We start from the raw sequence: 19,320 nt of genomic DNA on the forward strand, positions 1-19,320 counted from the left end.
TATCTGTCGTCGAAAAACATTGCAATCGTTAGTAGCATGGGAAAATGAATTATGGTATTTGCAATAAGCACGCCGTTTCAGCTCATCAAACGGCGGTATGGTGTGTGATATTCTAATCATCTTATCCTGCAAGAGAGCATCAAATATCTTATCACACTTAGATATATCAAATGTAAACCTCATCTCCTCATCACGATTCTTGCGAATCGGCTTAAGAGCATTGCATGTATAGGGCTTGGCCTTTGAGGACCAAACAAACTCAGTAGTATAAACATCAACATCATCATCCGAATTATCATCATTGTGTTCAACCATATGCATTCTAGGACGATCGTTTGTAGACCTATGAATCTCTTTACTTCGACTCTCTTGAGCCAAAGCTTTTTGTAAGACTTGATTAATGTTCAAAAACTCATAACTTTCTAGCCTCTCTTTAATGTGAGTTTTCAAACCATTAAGAACAAGATCTGCCAAGTCTCTCTCAGTTATCACTAAGCTATAACACCGGTTTTTTATGTCTCTAAATCTCTTGACATAATCGGTGACCGATTCATCATGTTTTTGCCTAACCGATGTAAGATGTGACAACTTAGCTCATTATCACCGCTATAAAAGTGATCATGAAACTTTTGCTCTAATTGCGACCATAAGAGAATTGAGCCATGTGGTAAAGCAGCAAACCATGAAAATGCGGTGCCAGTTAAAGATAAGGGAAATAAACATACTTTCAACTCTTCTATGGAACCTGCTTCACCCAACTGTGCTAGATACTGACTCACATGCTCCCAAGTTGTTTTCGTACCCTCACCACTAAATGTAACAAAATCAGGAACCTTATAACCTTGAGGGTATGAAATTGCATCGAAGTGTTCAGGATAAGGCTTTTGATACACACGACTCTTTACTTTCGGCTCGTTTCCGAAAGTTTCTAGAAACATCTTATGCAAATCCTCCCTTAATTTAGCTAAAATTGGATCCGATGTAGATGAAGATGTTTGTGGCAATGACATAGGAGCAACCTGAGTACTAGCTATTGGTGCAACTTGTGGGATGGGCGCCGAACCATAATTCGGCGGAAGACCAAACATGCTTGCACCTATGGGTGGTGTGACAAAGTGATTCGGTGTTGACGCCGAATTGGGCACACTTATAATATGATTAGGGTATGTAGGTGTAGCCACAAGCTGGTTGGTTTGAGTAGGGTAAAAATTCAACGGCATATTATATTGTTGTTGCATAGGTGGTGCCGATGAAATAGGTAAAATTGGACTAGGGTTTTCAGATATACCAACAGTACCACTAGATGATGGAGGCATATTTTTCTGAGCATTAGCACTAGCCACAAAAGAATTGTATGCCATCACATTACCCTTACTAACAAGACTTTCAATCACAGCCACTTGCTCTGGAGAAAAAACTTTACTCACAGTGATCACATCTTGTTCGTCGATGAGGGGAGGAAAATTGACGTTTCCAGCCGGAGTGATGTTGCCTTGACGGTCCTTCCTGAAACCTGAAAGAAACGCTTCCAAATCCTCCTCCTCGCACTTCTTCTTGAGCGCCTGAAAAGCCTCTTCACGCTGCTTCTTGCGCGCTTCGTAGGCTTGGCGATATTCATCCGATAGTTCATCAAGACCGGGCTTAATGATGTTATCGGCGTCAACTTCTGAGGGCTTGGGGAGATTAGACATGGTTGATGATGATTCTTGATCTTTCTTCCCCAGCGGAGTCGCCAAAAAGTGTTTTCGCACACGAACACATGACTGTGTACCTCCGACGCCGAGGGTGATGCACCACAGCTCACGTCGAAGGAGACCCGTCCGGAAGCGTGGTACGCAAGCAATCCCGCAGGCGCTTTTGAGAACCCGAAACCACACGCGCCCGGGAAGGACCCTATCTGGACGCGCGGCGGCTATGGGCTTCCCTAGGTCAGTTCGCCCGCCCCTAGAGCCTCGAGGGTCGCTGACCTTCAACGAAGAACGAACGAAGAACGAGAGAGAAAGAACAAGGGAGAGATGTAAAACTAGGGTAAAAAGTAGATTGATTGTTCGATTGTGTGTTGTTGTTCAATCGACTGTCACCCCTTAGGTATATAAGAGGCGGCTGGACTTCCCGTGCAAGGAAAAGGCTTGGATTCACGTCCAAAACCCTATTCAAATTCGGATTGGTCTTCTCCGAACTTTCCAAAACTGTTCGGTTTAAACTGGCTGCACCTTGCGGGTCTTTTTTGTGGTGATAAACGATCTCGGATGAAAACGAGTCTAAAACAATCTTGACCATTTCGACGATACGAACAGCTTTCATGTTGAACGTTTTTTGATCAGAGGTCATCTTGAGGGTCAAATAGCTCGCGCAAAAGATCTCTTTACTCGCGCTACCAATCAGACATGGCGTCTGGTGGGGCGCGCCATATTTCGCCTCGTGACAGGGCTGCACTCCGATTGCTCTAACTTTTGCATACGAACTCAGATTTGGACGATTTTTATATCAAAATCAATCGTTTCGACGAGATGAAGACAATCAGTGTAGATCATTTTTCCATTTGAGGTCGTCTTAGGGGCTTAATCGGCCAAACTGTACTCTGAATATAAGTTCTTAGGACTTTGAGCATAGTTTCGGCCTTCGAGATGAAATCGGGCGGTGATGACCCAAACTTCAAAGATGTTCATATCAACAATATGGAACTCTTTCATGAAGATCACTTCTCCATTTGAGGCCATCTTAAATAAGTTATTGACCGTGCCAAAATCTGGTGTCAAAACATTGGCTACAAGCTCAGGGTTGCCGTCCGCCTTACGCTTATTGCCGCTTTGATTCACCGGGTTGTGTTGTTGACCCTTTCCATTGCCGTTCCTTTTTCCCTTCCGTGTCTTCTCATCGTCAGACACGGGATCCTTGGTACTATCAGAATCGGCATATTTGACTAAAGCCGCCTTTAGCGTGCCCATATCCCTGCAGTCACGCTTAAGGCGCCCCAGTTTCTGCCTCAGAGGCTCAAAGCTGCAATTTTTCTCCAACATGAGGACTGCAGAGCTGGCATCCATCTTATCAGATGAATGAATTATCTCCTTGACCCAGCGTACCCATTAGGTGGTGGATTCTCCCTCCCCTACTTACAATTCGTCAAGTCCACGATTGACATAGATTGCTTACAGGTGTCCTTGAAGTTCTGGATAAAACGGGTTTTAACTCCTCCCACGAACCAATGGAATTGGGCGGTAAACTTTTTAACCAAGACCGGGCCGTTCTATCTAACATCATGATGAAATATTTAGCCATTGCCGCGTCACTGACTTCCAACAGCTCCATGGCCATCTCATAACTCTCAAACCACGCTCCAGGCTGTAAGTCGGGCCGTGTAATTCGGCACCTTTCGAGGTCCCTTGAAGTCCTTGGACAGGCGCACATTGCGCAAAGCCGGTATCAAACAAGGAACACCACCGGTTCTCGTGGCTACTCCCATCTCAATAGAAGTTGTTGGATACTCTGGAATATTCTGATGTGCCGCCTGTTGAGCCGCCAGCTGAGCCGCCCGCTCGTTCTCCTGACGTACTCGGTCCTGCACCGGGTTATAGCCACCATGTTGGTCACGGCGTTGGGCGTTGCTTGACAAAGCTTCAGATTCCATGTGCCTGCTGTGACTCGGACTCCGGTTCTGACGAGGCGGTGCTAACCAAGGCGGAGGAGTTGAATGAATCCTATCCCGGCTATAAGAATAGGTCTCTTGCTGAGCCAGGGCCGTCTGGACAAGTTCCCTGATTCTCCGGGTCTCCACCGCTATTGGATCATCACCGTCCACTGGGAGAGCCGCCAGACGCGCTGATGCTGCGATTAAGTTCTCCATGGGGTTGGAAAAGTGACCCGGCGGTATCGGTACATAACATGGCGGCGCCATGTTTCCATGAGGAGGTACCATCTCCCGAGGCTGAGCCGGTCCCCCCGTTCCGGCTATCATAAACTGATTTGCATCGGGCGGGTTACTTGGGCCGGCTCCGAGTGTAGCAAATAGTACCCGAGGGACATAATTCGGAGGCAAACGGGACTGAGTTTTCTGGTGCCTTCTGCTCATAACCTCATTGGATGCGTTTAAGCTCATCGTGAGCTGGTAAGCTTCTGACTGCAATCGCTGTGCCCAGGCATCGAGAGCTGCCCGCTCTGTAGCTAGTCTAGTATCCTCAGCTGCCAAGGCCTCCTTGGCCTGAGCTATATCCTCACGCACCTGTGCCACCTCCGCGTCATGCTCATCTTTATTCGCAGGGATAACCGTGGCGGTTAACAGGGCTGTAAGTTTATCCATGAGATCTATCAGCACTTGAGCCGGCAGGCGCACAGGACCTCCTACCCCGGCCGATCCTATCCCGGACGTAACTGCAGCAACGGCCGTAGAGTTTTGGCCGGGTTGAGTCCCAGCCATGAAGACTCCTGCCCAATTCAGCGACTCACAGGGGTCCGGAATACTGAAGCCATCGGAACAGCCCCGGAGCACACCATCTTGTACCTGATACAACGAATCTGTTGAACCGACGGACGAATCACCGTCAGAGTGGATGGCCGTCTCGCTACCATCTTCAGGTCCTTCAGAAAGCTCTTCTCCGTGGACGCAGCCCACAAAGACACGCTTCATGATGGGTTGAGCTCTGGTGGGTTTCGCACGCTGAGCCATCTCGACAAGGTCGGTGCAGTTGTCCGGCTCAGGCCCCGGCTCGCCAATCCGGCCGATGAAGACGTGGATCCCTCCGAAGGGGATCCAGTACCCGTACTCAATTGAGCCGGCGTCGGGGCCCCAGCCTTCATCGTCGATGTAGATCTTGCCGCGACGACTCTTGGTCATCTGGCCCACTACATATCCCTTGAGCCCTTCGAAGTTGCCCTTCAAGAACTCAAATCCACCATGCGCTGGCCCCACGGTGGGCGCCAACTGTCGTGGAATTGTCACGTCAGATGTCCTCGTGAAAGGACTTAGTTTTGGAGCCATTGCAACTAGGAAGCTTGAAGGGGTTAATCGGGACAAAGGACACGAGAGGGTTTATACTAGTTCGGCCCCTTACGGTGAAGGTAAGGCCGACATCTAGTTGGGTTGGTATTGATGTTTCGATGACCAGGGAGCGAGATACGCTATGCCCGGTTCTTGATGAGTTGTTTCTTGCCCTAAGCCGCCAGTGGGTCGTCCCCTTATATACACGTGTTGACGCCCTGCGGCTTACAGAGTCCCGGCCGGCTTATAAACAATGTCCGGCTCGGTGACTAGTTAAGTCTACCTTATGATACAAGTCATATTACTATGGCGGTTTATTACACCAGGCCTTAAGTCGCCTATGGGCCTTAAGCCCTCTATGAACCGCCATCTTCACCTTTGGTCTTGGGCTTCTCTCTGGTAAGTCTTCTTTGCGTAACCCGGCCCCTCCTGGGCGGCTTACACAAATAGTTATATCCCCAACAGATAGTGTTAATAAAAGCTTCCACTTCATTACGGTGTGGTTCATGTAAGGTGCCCTCAAAGGGTATTTTGCAAACCTCACAAAATTCTGCTAATGGCATCTCTTTAACAACGTCATATAAATGAAACTCTACTGTTGGAGGTGATTTCTTAGGGAAAAATTAGAAGTTCTGCACAAAAGTATTTGTGAGTAAGAGATACTAATGACGTTGGTCGCGGAGGAAGTTGGTGAGGCCGGCGTTCTCAGTTAATAGATAGAAATCCTCATAAATCCCGGCTCTCCTCAAGAAGTCATCGGAAGGCCATTCACACGGCCGAACCTCCGCGATATGAGGCAAATTAAATTTGGGCTTCTGTTCTTCTTCCTTTTGTTTCTCCTTAGAGCTTCGGCTCGACGAGCCCCTCAAAAGTCTCTTCATTATTTCTGAAACAATCTGAAATTTGTAGTGACTTCAAGTAAAAGTGAACCAACTTCAATAAAATTGATAGCAACAACTCCCACAAGTGCCTAGGGCCTTTATCAAGCATTAGAACTACTTAGAACCATATAAATTTGACATGCAAGCTAAAGAACATGGTCACCTATGCAGCACAAATTTGCAAAGAATAAAGCACTAGAACAAAAACTAATTGGACCAATGGAGGAGTCACATACCAAGGAACAATCTCCCCAAGCAGTTTTGCGAGAGGTGCTTTGAGCAAGGAGATCGAAAATCACAGCAACGGGGGCTGGAACTCGTGCTTGAGTTGGTTTTTGTGTTTGTGTGAGACAGAGGAAGAAAATGGGTGTAGGGATAAGTGGAGGAGGACCACCGTGGGCCCACGAGGCAGGGGGGCGCGCCCGGGGGGTATGGGCGCGCCCTCCACCCTCATGGCCAGGTGGCAGCTCCCCCCGTGGTGATTTTTGCACGGTAAATCCTCAAATATTCCCGAAAAAATCATATTAAATTCGCATGGCATTCTGAGGACTTTTATTTTCGGGATATTTTTATATTGCACGGATAAGTCAGGAGACAGACAGAAAAATACTATTTTACTTTATTTCTACCAAATAACAGAAAATATAAAGAGGGTACAGAAGGTTGTGCTTCTAGTTTCATCCATCTCATGCTCATAAAAAAGAATCCACTAACAAGGTTGATCAAGTCTTGTTAACAAACTCATTCCGATAGTCATGGAACTGGAGAAATTTCGAATAACACTATGTTACCTCAACGGGGATATGGACATCCCCAATAATAAGTATATCATATTTCTTCTTGACAGTAGGGAGGGGAAATTCAAAACCTCCAAATATGATCGATGGAATTTTTCCAATAGAGTTGATACTATAAACTTGAGGTTGTTTCCTCGGAAAGTGTACCGTATGCTCATTAGCATTAACATGAAAAGTGACATTGCCTTTGTTGCAATCAATAACAGCCCCTGCAGTATTAAGGAAAGGTCTTCCAATAATAATAGACATACTATCATCCTCGGGAATATCAAGAATAATAAAGTCCGTTAGAATAGTAACGTTTGCAACCACAACAGGCACATCCTCACAAATACCGACAGGTATAGCAGTTGATTTATCAGCCATTTGCAAAGATATTTCAGTAGGTGTCAACTTATTCAAGTCAAGTCTACGATATAAAGAGAGAGGCATAACACTAACACCGGCTCCAAGATCACATAAAGAAGTTTAAACATAATTTCTTTTAATGGAGCATGGTATAGTAGGTACTCCTGGATCTCCAAGTTTCTTTGGTGTTCCACCCTTAAAAGTATAATTAGCAAGCATGGTGGAAATTTCAGCTTCCGGTATCTTTCTTTTATTTGTAACAATATATTTCATATATTTAGCATAAGGATTTGTTTTGAGCACATCAGTTAATCGCATACGCAAAAAGATAGGTCTAATCATTTCAGCAAAGCGCTCAAAATCCTCATCATCCTTTTTCTTGGATGGTTTGGGAGGAAAAGGCATGGGTTTCTGAACCCATGGTTCTCTTTCTTTACCATGTTTCCTAGAAACGAAGTCTCTTTTATCATAACGTTGATTCTTTGATTGTGGGTTATCAAGATCAACATCAGGTTCAACTTCTACATCATTATCATTACTAGGTTGAGCATCATCATGAACATCATCATTAAAAAATTTACTAGGTTCATGTTCATTACCAGATTGTGTTTCAGCATTAGACATAGAGATATCATTTGGATTATCAGGTGGTTCAGCAATAGGTTCACTAGAAGTTTGCACAGTTCTATCATTTTTCTTTTTCTTCCTTTTAGAAGAACTAGGCATATCAATATTATTTCTCTGAGAATCTTGCTCGATTCTCTTAGGGTGGCTTTCAGGATACAAAGGTTCCTGGGTCATTCTACCAGTTCTAGTAGCCACTCTAACAGCATAATCATTTTTCTTACTATTCATTTCATTAAGCACTTCTTTCTGAGCTTTAAGTACTTGTTCTACTTGAGTGGTAACCATAGAAGCATGTTTGCTAACAAGTTTAAGTTCACCTCTAATATTAGCCATATAATCACTCAAGCGTTTAATCATAAAGGTATTCTATTTTAATTGTCTACCAAAATAAGCATTAAAGTCATCTTTCTTAAACATAAAGTCATCAAACTCATCCAAGCACTTACTAGCAATTTTAGTAGGAGGGACTTCAGTTTTATCATATCTGTAGAGAGAATTTACCTTTACTACCTGTGTCGGGATGTCGGGAGGTTCTTCATTAAATAAGTAATTGAGATCATATACTTCTTCAACAGGCGGTAAATTAAGACCATGTATTTCTTCAATAGGAGGTAAATTCTTAACATCTTCAGCTTTAATACATTTTTTTCATAGATTTCTTTGCCTCTTGCATATCTTCGGGACTGAGAAATAGAACACCTCTCTTCTTCGGAGTTGGTTTAGGAATAGGCTCAGTAATTGGCTCAAGAGCTGGCTTAGGAGTTGGCTCAGGAGGTGCCCAATTATTTTCATTTGTCAACATATTATTCAATAGAATTTGAGCTTCATCCGGTGTTCTTTCCCTGAAAAGAGAACCAGCACAACTATCCAGGTAATCTCTGGAAGCATCAGTTAGTCCATTATAAAAGATATCAAGTATTTTAGGTTTCTTAAGAGGATGTTCATGCAAAGCATTAAGTAACCCCCAAGCTTATGGGAGACTCTCTTATTCAATTTGCACAAAATTATATGTATCCCTCAAAGCAGCTTGTTTCTTATGAGCAGGGAAATATTTAGCAGAGAAGTAGTAAACCATATCCTTGGGACTTTGCACACGACCAAGATCAAGAGAATTAAACCATATCTTAGCATCACCCTTTAATGAGAACGGAAATATTTTGAGTAAATAAAGGTAGCGCGATCTCTCATTATTAGTAAACAGGGCAGCTATATCATCTAACTTACGAAGATGTGCCACAATAGTTTCAGATTCATAGCCATAAAAAGGATCGGATTCAACCAAAGTAATTATATCTAGATCAATAGAAAAATCATAATAATCCTGATCAGGAACACAGATAGGTGAAGTAGCAAAATCAAGGTCAGGTCTCATCCTACCTCTAAAAGATTCTTTACTCCATTTAACTAGCAACCTATTACGTTCAAGACTATCCTGGCAAGCAAGAATAGCTTCAGTAGATTTAGCATTAAAAAGGTAACCCTCAGGAATAGCAGGCCTATTTTAATCATCACTAACATCATCGTGTTCAGTTTCAATAATTTCTCTTTCTCTAGACTTAGAAATTTGTTCATCTAGAAATTCACCAAGAGGCACAGTAGTATCAAGCATAGAAGTAGTTTCATCATAAGTATCATGCATAGCAGAAGTGGCATCATCAATAACATGCGACATATTGGAACGAATAGCAGAAGCAGGGTTAGGTGTCGCTAGCTTGTTTATAACAGAAGGTGAATCAAGTGCAGAGCTAGATGGCAGTTCCTTACCTCCCCTCGTAGTTGAGGGATAAATAGTTGTCTTAGCGTCTTTCAAGTTCTTCATTGTGTCCAGCAGATATAAATCCCAAGTGACTCAAATAATAGAGCTATGCTCCCCGGCAACGGCGCCAGAAAAAGGTCTTGATAACCAACAAGTATAGGGGATCTCAACAGTTTTCGAGGGTAGAGTATTCAGCCCAAATTTATTGATTCGACACAAGGGGAGCCAAAGAATATTCTCAAGTATTAGCAGCTGAGTTGTCAATTCAACCACACCTGGAAACTTAATATCTGCGGCAAAGTGTTTAGTAGCAAAGTAATATGATAGTGGTGGTAACGGTAACAAAAGTAAAGACAGCAAAAGTAAAGTTTTTGGTATTTTGTAATGATTGTAACAGTAGCAACGGAAAAGTAAATAAGCGTAAACCAGTATATGGAAAACTCATAGGCATCGGATCAGTGATGGATAATTATGCCGGATGTGGTTCATCATGTAACAGTCATAACATAGGGTGACACAGAACTAGCTCCAGTTCATCAATGTAATGTAGGCATGTATTCCGTAAATAGTCATACGTGCTTATGGAAAAGAACTTGCATGACCTCTTTTGTCCTACCCTCCCGTGGCAGCGGGGTCCTATTGGAAACTAAGTGATATTAAGGCCTCCTTTTAATAGAGAACCGGAACAAAGCATTAGCACATAGTGAATACATGAACTCCTCAAACTATGGTCATCACCGGGAGTGGTCGCGATTATTGTCACTTCGGGGCTGCCGGATCATAACACATAGTAGGTGACTATAGACTTGCAAGATAGGATCAAGAACACATATATATTCATGAAAACATAATAGGTTTAGATCTGAAATCATGGCACTTGGGCCCTGATGACAAGCATTAAGCATAGCAAAGTCATAGCAACATCAATCTCAGAACATAGTGGATACTAGGGATCAAACCCTAACAAAACTAACTCGATTACATGATAAATCTCATCCAACCCATCACCGTCCAGCAAGCCTATGATGGAATTACTCACGCACGGCGGTGAGCATCATGAAATTGGTGATGGAGGATGGTTGATGATGACGACGGCGACGAATCCCCCTCTCCGGAGCCCCGAACGGACTCCAGATCAGTCCTCCCGAGAGAGATTAGGGCTTGGCGGCGGCTCCGTATCGTAAAACGTGATGATTTCTTCTCTCTGATTTTTTTCTTCCCGAAAGCCAATATATGGAGTTGGAGTTGGCGTCGGAGGGCATCCAGGGGGCCCATGAGGTAGGGGGCACGCCCAGGGGGGAGGGGCGCGCCCCCCATCCTCGTGGACAGGGTGTGGCCCCCCTGGTCTTCATCTTTGGCGAGGATTTTTTATTATTTATTCTAAGATATTCCGTGGAGTTTCAGGTCATTCTGAGAACTTTTGTTTTCTGCACATAAAACAACATCATGGCAATTCTGCTGAAAACAGCGTCAGTCCAGGTTAGTTCCATTCAAATCATACAAGTTAGAGTCCAAAACAAGGGCAAACGTGTTTGGAAAAGTAGATACGATGAAGACGTATCAGTGCCGTCGCTCATGCTGGTTCTACTGCAGTGTCAAGCTGACTAGTTGCTTAGTTTATTTTCAAGGGTGTGTTGTGCTGCAGCCCCAGCAGAACTATGTTTATGTTCTTTCTCGTTATTTGAACTGTTTAGTACGTAGAGTAGAACTAGTACTATGTCTTACTACTGTTCTTCTTGCAGTTGGTACTACTGCTCGTACCTTCGTGTTCCCACTGTACTTAATACGTTAGTACTAGTAGTATAATTTGGGTTAGTCGATTTGTGAAAGAAGTTCGACGGAGGGAAGGAAGAAGACGACAGAAGAGGTGGAAGAAGCCCTTCTATCCATCCATGTTGCATCAAATGGCTCACATGAGTTGACTGACCCAAATTGCTCCTTCAGATTGCAGGATCCACGTGGAATTCAAGGTCTCGAAGGTAGATTCCGTGTCCGCACCCGGTTTGCAGGCTCGACGCGCGGGCGACCGGCTTCCGCCATGACAGCCACCATGCGCGCCTCCTCCGCGCGGGCGGAGACGACAATGACACGCTAGTTCCTCCTCGCCGGCGTGCTGGAGCACGCGCTCGTCCTCCTCTTCGTACACTGCGTGCATAGACGCGGCTCCACCAGCTGCTCGCGTGCTTGGCAGCGCGGCGGCATGGCGAGGAGGGACTGCAGAATACGTGAGCGGTCGAGCCTTCGGCTTCATGGCACAGACATGGCGGCGACACGGCGGTGATGGGTGAGAAATTGTTGGCCGGAGCAGGCGGGCGCCGGCATGCGCAACAGCGACGGCGGCATATTGATGAGTGCGTGTATGGGAGCTTACTTTAGTTTTATATGAGGTTGGTCAAACTTAAAAGAAAACCGTACTAGTACATGTAAACATTAGACTTAGGCAACGCTTTTTTTTGAAGTTAGTACCACAGCCACGATACGGAATCCTATGCAAGCGCGTGAACCGCGGCCGCGCGGTCGATCGAACGGTGCGTCACCGTGTCGCGCTCGAAGGACATCCACCGAACCTTTTTGTGTGTGTGAAAACAATCCTCGAATATTACTCAACTTTTTTTTCCTGGGAAAGTTCTTGACGCTGCAATATTTCCATATATTTGAATTTAGCTCCAGTTTGTGTTTATTTGGATTTGGACGTTTTAGGTGCGCCCTATTATTTTAATACTTATTTTGTGTGTGTGACTGAGAGAGAACGTGTGTATGTGTCCATATGTGTGTTGTGGGGGAAGGGCAATGTGGAGACGATGTGCGTGTGATACAGACAGAGAGAGGTGTGAATGTGCAAACGATCATGCATGAGTGATACATAGACAGATGCCGATACGTTGTGTATACATGAGAGAACGGTCTTCTAGTTTACTTGTGTGTGTGTGTGAGAGAGAGAGAGAGAGAGAGAGAAAGAGAGAGAGGAGCATCAGTAACACAACAACCATCTCTCTCGATTCGTCCGTCCCTCTCACGATCGCATGCAACATGTCACATCCCTAGTTCTGGTATGCACTAGACTAGCCCTTCATGTGTGCATCATGTTTAAATTTTATTTAAGTTGAAATGGGGATTGCTCAAACCCTAGCACCAGATCAAATCAACTAGGTTCAAATAAAAATATTCTCAATGAACCCAAAATGCTCTTCAGAAAAGTTCATTATTTTTGGATTGGTCTAGAACCTCTCCCAAAAATGGTGCACATTTTTCTAGGCCATTCTGGATTTTTGAATTAAATCATATGGTATTTGCATTTGGGAATTTAATTGCTAAACAATATTTTAAATGCTCAAATAATCACAAACTGAAATGTTTGCTGTTGGAAATATTCCAAACAGTGACATTGAGCAGTTTCATGATTTTTGGAAATGCCCTGGCATTTTTATTAAAGCCAAACACAATTATAGAAAATAGAAAATGAAAATAAAAGAGAGAGAGAGAGAGAGAGTTAGTACCTGGCCTCACCGTGCAGCCCACTTGGCCGGCCCGGTTGGCCAGCCCAGCCCACCTCTTCGCGCGTCATCTTCCCCATGCCTTCTGGCATCGTGCGTGGCGCGCGCACAGCCGAGCCGCGGCCACCTCTTGCTTCCACCTCCTCCTGCCTCCCTGCTCGCTTCCTCGATCCCCTGGAGACGCCACACGGCCCCCTCGACGCTCTCTCACTCTCCCCATGCTCATCCCCTCCTCTGGCTCCCTCCCCCTCTCTTTCTCGAGCGCCGCCATCGCTGCCGCTTGCCATAGCCGTGCCCGCCGAGCTCCCCTCGCCTCGCTGATCCACCCAGGAGAACCGCAGGGTCGTCTTCATCATCTATGCAGAGCCACGCGACGCCTGCCGCTCTACATCGCTGGCTACCTCGCCTTCTTCCCCCTTGGATGCCGGAGATCTCCATCACCGCCCCGCTTGCTCCGGCCTCTCCCCGAGCCCACTGACCAACCCTGCGGAACCGCTGTGAGCTCCTACGCCCCTCGCCCCTCTCCCCGTCGACGCGTTCGTCCTCTAGCCCCGATCCCCAACCGTGACCAAAACATCTCGCCACCGGCCATGGCGTAGCTGTGGCCACAGGCGTGCAAGCTTGCAACCGAGCGCGTCACCGTGCTCAGCACGTTCCCAGGAGTCTACCACGACCACCCGCGGCTCCTGCTGTTCCCTGCATCGCCTAACCCGCCATTAGCCGAACTCCGACCGCCGCAAAGGTCGACATCACCGTTGTTTCGGACCACCCCAGCTGCTGCTTCTTACACTACTAGATGCGTGCGAGCCCCAGCTATGCATAGGACCAAACCACGGTTGATTTGGTCGACCGTGGGCAAAACCCGAGCCAACCCAGTGTGCCTCCGCCGCGTTTCGATCGCCGCCGGCGTAACTCCGGCGATGGTGACGTGGCCGCTTAGTTTAGGTTAACGACGCACTTAGTCAACACTTAGTTACACTGACAGCCGGGCCCCACTGCCTAATTAAACTTAGATTAGTTTCTGCTTAGTATTTACTAATCACAGCGGCCCCACGCGTCAGCATTGACCACACTGACGTGGCCATTGACTGGGCCCACATGTCAGTGACCCTAATGAGCAACGTGACACTGACCTATGGACCCCACTGGTCAGGTTTGACCTGGTCGATGCCTGTTGACCGCTGACGTCACAGTGACGTAGTGCTGACACAATTAATCATTTTCTGGAATAAAAATAGTCCAGGAAATTCCAGGAAATATCCCAAACTTCTAAAATTCATAGAAAATCAACCGTAACTCCAAATGAAATAATTTATATATGAAAAATGATCAGAAAAATCCAATCTATCCATCTGTACCATTTTCATGCATGTTAGAACAACTTATAGCTGCTGTTTAGCACAAATCATATAAATGACATTTGAATTTCACATGTGGAGTTTGGATTTGAACTTAGGGTTCAAGCCAACTTCATTTAACTTTGTTGCAAGCTGCATTAGCTCAAAACACCAGCATGTTGCCATGTCATGATCATGCATCATAATGTTGCGTTGCATTGATTGTGTTTCCTCTCTGTTGCCGATAATTGTTCCCTCTCAGTAGACGTGGTTCTGACGATAAGATCGATGACACCGATGAAGAGCTATATTATCTTCAGAAGTGCCAGGCAAGCAAAACCCCCTTGTTCATTCCGATACAATCCCACTCTCTCGCTCCTGCTCTCTTTTACTGCATTAGGACAACAACGATTCAACTGTTACATGCTGCGGTAGTTGAACCCCTTTCCTCTGCATGACCTGTCATTGCCACAGTAAATAGATGAAACCCACTAGCATGAGTAGGAGTTGTTTGAGCCCTGATGTGCCTACTCATCCATGATTGTTTGACATGCCTGCTACTGCTTAGAGTTGAGTCAGGTCTGATTCATCGGGGATGAATCAGAGGTGTGTGAACAGGTCCTACTGTGTGTGAGCTAAGTGTGTGAACATGATTTGGTAAAGGTAGCGGTGAGAGGCCATGTAGGAGTACATGGTGGGTTGTCTCATTGAAACCGTCCTCGGGAACTGAGTTCTGTGTTTGTGATCCATGAACAACTACTACCACACATTGGGTTCCGGTAACTCGGCCCCTCTCGGCTTATTAATCAACTTGATCTCTGTCCAGGAATTCTCAACTAGTTTCTGGTGTTTGTAGGTAGTGCTAGTAGTCTACCATGTGGCACCCGGTACAGGTGGGCTTGGGACAGACTAGGCACAGTGGCCCGGTGTACCAAGTGGTACCCGGATGGTGGGCTTGGAACCCTGCACACATCGTTTGGGTCCGTGAGCGACACCCCGGCCGGATCTCCTTGCGGATGGAACCCGAATAGGCGATAAACCTGGACGAGAGACTTGTGTGGTTACTCAGGTCGTGGCCGACTCCCTCGCCAGGCTTCCGCTTGAAGGTTGCCGAGATACACGAGGTGCACATGGTGGTAAGTGGCGAGAGCGTGTGTGAAGAAGTAAACCCCTGCAGGGTTAACATTATCTATTCTAATAGCCGTGTTCGCGGTAAAGGACTTCTGGGTTGCCTGTACAGTTCATAGACAAGTGAAAGTAGATACTCTAAAATACGCAAGATAAGCGTGAGTGCTATGGATGACGTTCTCGTAGGGAGACGGGAGCGAATCCATAGTGGTGTATTGATATGGTGAATATGTGGACTCGTGTGCGCCACCTCAAAAGAGTTACTTGCAGTCGTAGTTTAGGATAGCCACCGAGTCAAAGCTGGCTTGCTGCAGTTAAACCCCACCATCCCCTTGTTGATAATGATGCATATGTAGTTAGATCTGATGTAAGTCTTGCTGGGTACATTTTTATTCACGTTGCTTAATTTATGTTTTTGCAGAGAGACTTCAGTCTCGCTAGTAGTACCGCGTGGACTTTGATGTTTAGCTTGTTACCTCAGCTACGATCTTGTGCCCTCGGCAGGATCTGGTAGATAGTCAGGCTTTTCAGCCTTTTTCATTTGTAGATGTCTGTAATCAGACATGTTAAGCTTCCGCTTGTGCTTTGACTTGTATGCTCTGAGTGTTGGGTCATGAGACCCATGTTTGTAATATCTCGCTCCTCGGAGCCTACTGAATAAAATACTTGAGTCGTAGAGTCATGTTGTGATGCCATGTTGTATTTGCATATATCGAGCATATTGTGTGTATGTTATTGAAATGCTTGGTATGTGTGGGATCTGACTATCTACTTGTTTATCCTTGGTAGCCTCTCTTACCGGGAAATGTCTCCTAGTGCTTCCACTGAGCCCTAGTAGCTTGCTACTGCTCCGGAATACTTAGGCTGGCCGGCGTGTGTCCTTCTTCATTTTTGTATCTGTCCCTTCGGGGAAATGTCACGCGGTGTCTACCGGAGTCCTGTTAGCCTGCTACAGCCCGATTTACTGGAGTCCTGCTAGCCCAATTGCTACATCCCGGATTCACTCGCTGATGACCGACACGTTCATTGATGGGTCATGTATGCATGTCCCTGTAAGTTAGTGCCACTTTGGGTTCACGACTAGCCATGTCAGCCCAGGTTCTTTGTCATATGGATGCTAGTGGCATTATCATATACGTGAGCCAAAAGGCGCAAATGGTCCCAGGCTAGATAAGGTGGCACCCATGGGAATACCGTGCGGGAGGCCGCAAAGGGATATCATGTGTTACATGCTAGATCGGTGTGACTTAGGATCGGGGTCCTGATAGCTTTGGTATCAGAGCTTGACTGCCTGTAGGATTACCAAGCCAAACTGGTCGAAGTTGAGTCTAGAAATTATTTAGTTATATAAGGGAATTGATTGTGGGATGGAACGTAAGGCTCTTTTTACTCCTTATACCTTATGCCCTTCTGATCTGAGTCATCTTATCTTTCCTACGGGGTTAAGGAACTAGGCTTTCTCTTCTTTCTATCAGGATCACGTGTTCTAATCCGTAGTCCTATAAGATTGTTGGATTTAAGCCTCAGTCCAGTTTCTACTACTTCTGTATGTTAACTATTGATCTCAAAACCTTGATATTATGCTTCTGAGTGGTTATGCCACCATTTTTGTAGCATGTCCCAAATCTTTTTGAGCATTTACAGCCGTTATGTTGTCCGAGTCATCCCAGGTTTCTAAATAATCTGGTGCAATTGCAAAATCTTTTCCCTCTGTTTTCGATGACCTTTCTGGCCAGGTTAATCACACTAAACGGTGAGTTGAGGTACTCTATTGCCTCGACGTATATGTTGGAGCTATTATTATGACCCTAGATGTCTAGAGTATCACCTCGTAATCTAGCCATGTTTTGTGTTCCAGTGTGATGATCCTGGCCATCATTCTCGAAAGCATCCCGTGATGCCACTTAGTTGGTAGTTTTTCTATTCCTGGGTTTCTGACCCGAGATTCACTCTACCTACTTCATGTTGTTAGTGTTTGCTAGTTCCTTTAGGAAATTAGTAACCTTTGCAATAGTCCTCGAAGTTCGTGGTATTTCCTTCTTCCAAATACTATGAACCACTTTATGGCAGAAGTTTGTTGGATCAAAAGATCACAACAGGAGTGCCCTCGTTGAGTTCTCCATCCTATATTGTGACTCTTCCAGTTCTACTTTTCTGCATGGGTTATCCAGAAGAAACTTGTTGAACTTGTTTCGACATACTAACCTATGCATCCACTACTCAGAAAACCGTATGTTCCTTTGAGTTGTCCCACTTTAGTTGTCTTCCGACCCTTGTCTACCAATTGATAGTCAAGAGTATGTGTGCAATCGTTCATCGACGCCTATTATTCTTGTGTTCCGTCAAGCCATTCTATCCCAAAATGACTAGGAGAAATGAACTCCAGTACCTCATCCATATCTAGGATTGGGTCAAAGTAGTCATACTCCGCAGATCAAATACTAATCCAGTTTTTGTTCTGTTCTACCCTGAAGTATTACCCTCTTTATGTCAAGAAAGTCATAGGAATTACACATCATCTTATGAATTCTTGGTGCAGTGATACTTCTCGCCATCATTATTCATTCCTCGGTCCCCGCGTTGTTGAACCGTAATGCTGACAAGTGAATCGTGATGTGTGAAATCAATACTGCTAGCAACCCAGTTGCTTGGTAGTTAAAGGAAAATAATTTCATTCTTAGCGTATTCGTTCTTGAATCATCATTCTAAGATAGATCGTGCTACCTAGTCCTTATTTCTGGTGCACTTTCGATCAATGAGTTGGGGCTATGCCAATCCCTTACTTATTTGATCATCTCATCTTGCCCTGAAAAGCAAGATTGTTCTCGAGCTTAATAGAATATCGGTGGTTCGTGATTTTTCGATTATCTTCTCGGAAGTATCACCAGGTTGTCACCTGACTGCTATGTTGAGCTCGTGACCAAGTTGGTTTTCGAAACCACCCTTTCTCCAAGAATCCGTGTTGGATACCCCTGAGCTAGTTGGTTAAGCTAAACGACAACTTGGAGAGTTGGAAGATAAAAGCTTACCTAACTTAGTTCGTTTCAAAGGGATATCCTGGTGTTGGTGTGTTTTGAAGAAAGATGATATCTTCATTGGTTGATACTCATGGTCAATTGTTGTATCTATTATCTTATCCAATCTTTGATTTGAGTACGGGCTATCGTCAAATCAAAGCAGAACCAAAGATATTCTAATGTTGTCTTCCTCGTGGTTTTTCCTCGAGCATACACCATTATATTCTTTGGTCTGACCAATGCTATCACCGTGTTCACTTAACTATGGAATTCCTTTTATATGGAAACCTGGATGAATTGTTGTTGAGCCCACCGACAACATCCTTATCTCCTCCATGATTTTGTTGAACATTAAGCTAGTGTTGGAAACTTGTATAAGCATTTTCTTCATGCCCCGTTCATGAAGTATATGTTCGATGAAAGAAGTGACTTCCTTTGATTCACATGCATTTGATGTAAGTTGCCTCCGTGAATTCGAGGAAGTTTGTTTTTGCTCCTCTGGAATCATCCCAAGTCAGTCATGCATGTGCGAAGTATTCTATGGTCTGATAGACTAATCATCTTCATTCCATATGTATCCCCTAGCACACCAAGCCACTGATTGATTTGTTCAAGGAAAGGAAGTTCCTTCTTAAGAGCATGCCTTATGCAAGGACTTCAATATCCTCGATTATGGTTCCCCACCTGAACTCGGTAGTGTTTTATTATAAGACTACTATGTGGTCATGCTTGTATGGGACAGTGTGTTCACATGTGTTTAGCAAAGCCAGCTCATGTTTTGGAGCTTGCTATCGCAGTTCATTCCCCGAGACTCTCGCAACGTCATCTTGTCGATTTGTGTTGCAAACTTTCATTTTTCTTTCTAGACTTGATGGGTCCGGAATATCCTGACACCAACCAGATCTGAATCTCAGGCAGTTATGATGGTTGGAACATTTCCCAAGAACTATAATAATGGTC

Source organism: Triticum aestivum, chromosome 4B, assembly GCF_018294505.1.
Source record: "Triticum aestivum cultivar Chinese Spring chromosome 4B, IWGSC CS RefSeq v2.1, whole genome shotgun sequence".
Lineage (NCBI taxonomy): Eukaryota > Viridiplantae > Streptophyta > Magnoliopsida > Poales > Poaceae > Triticum > Triticum aestivum.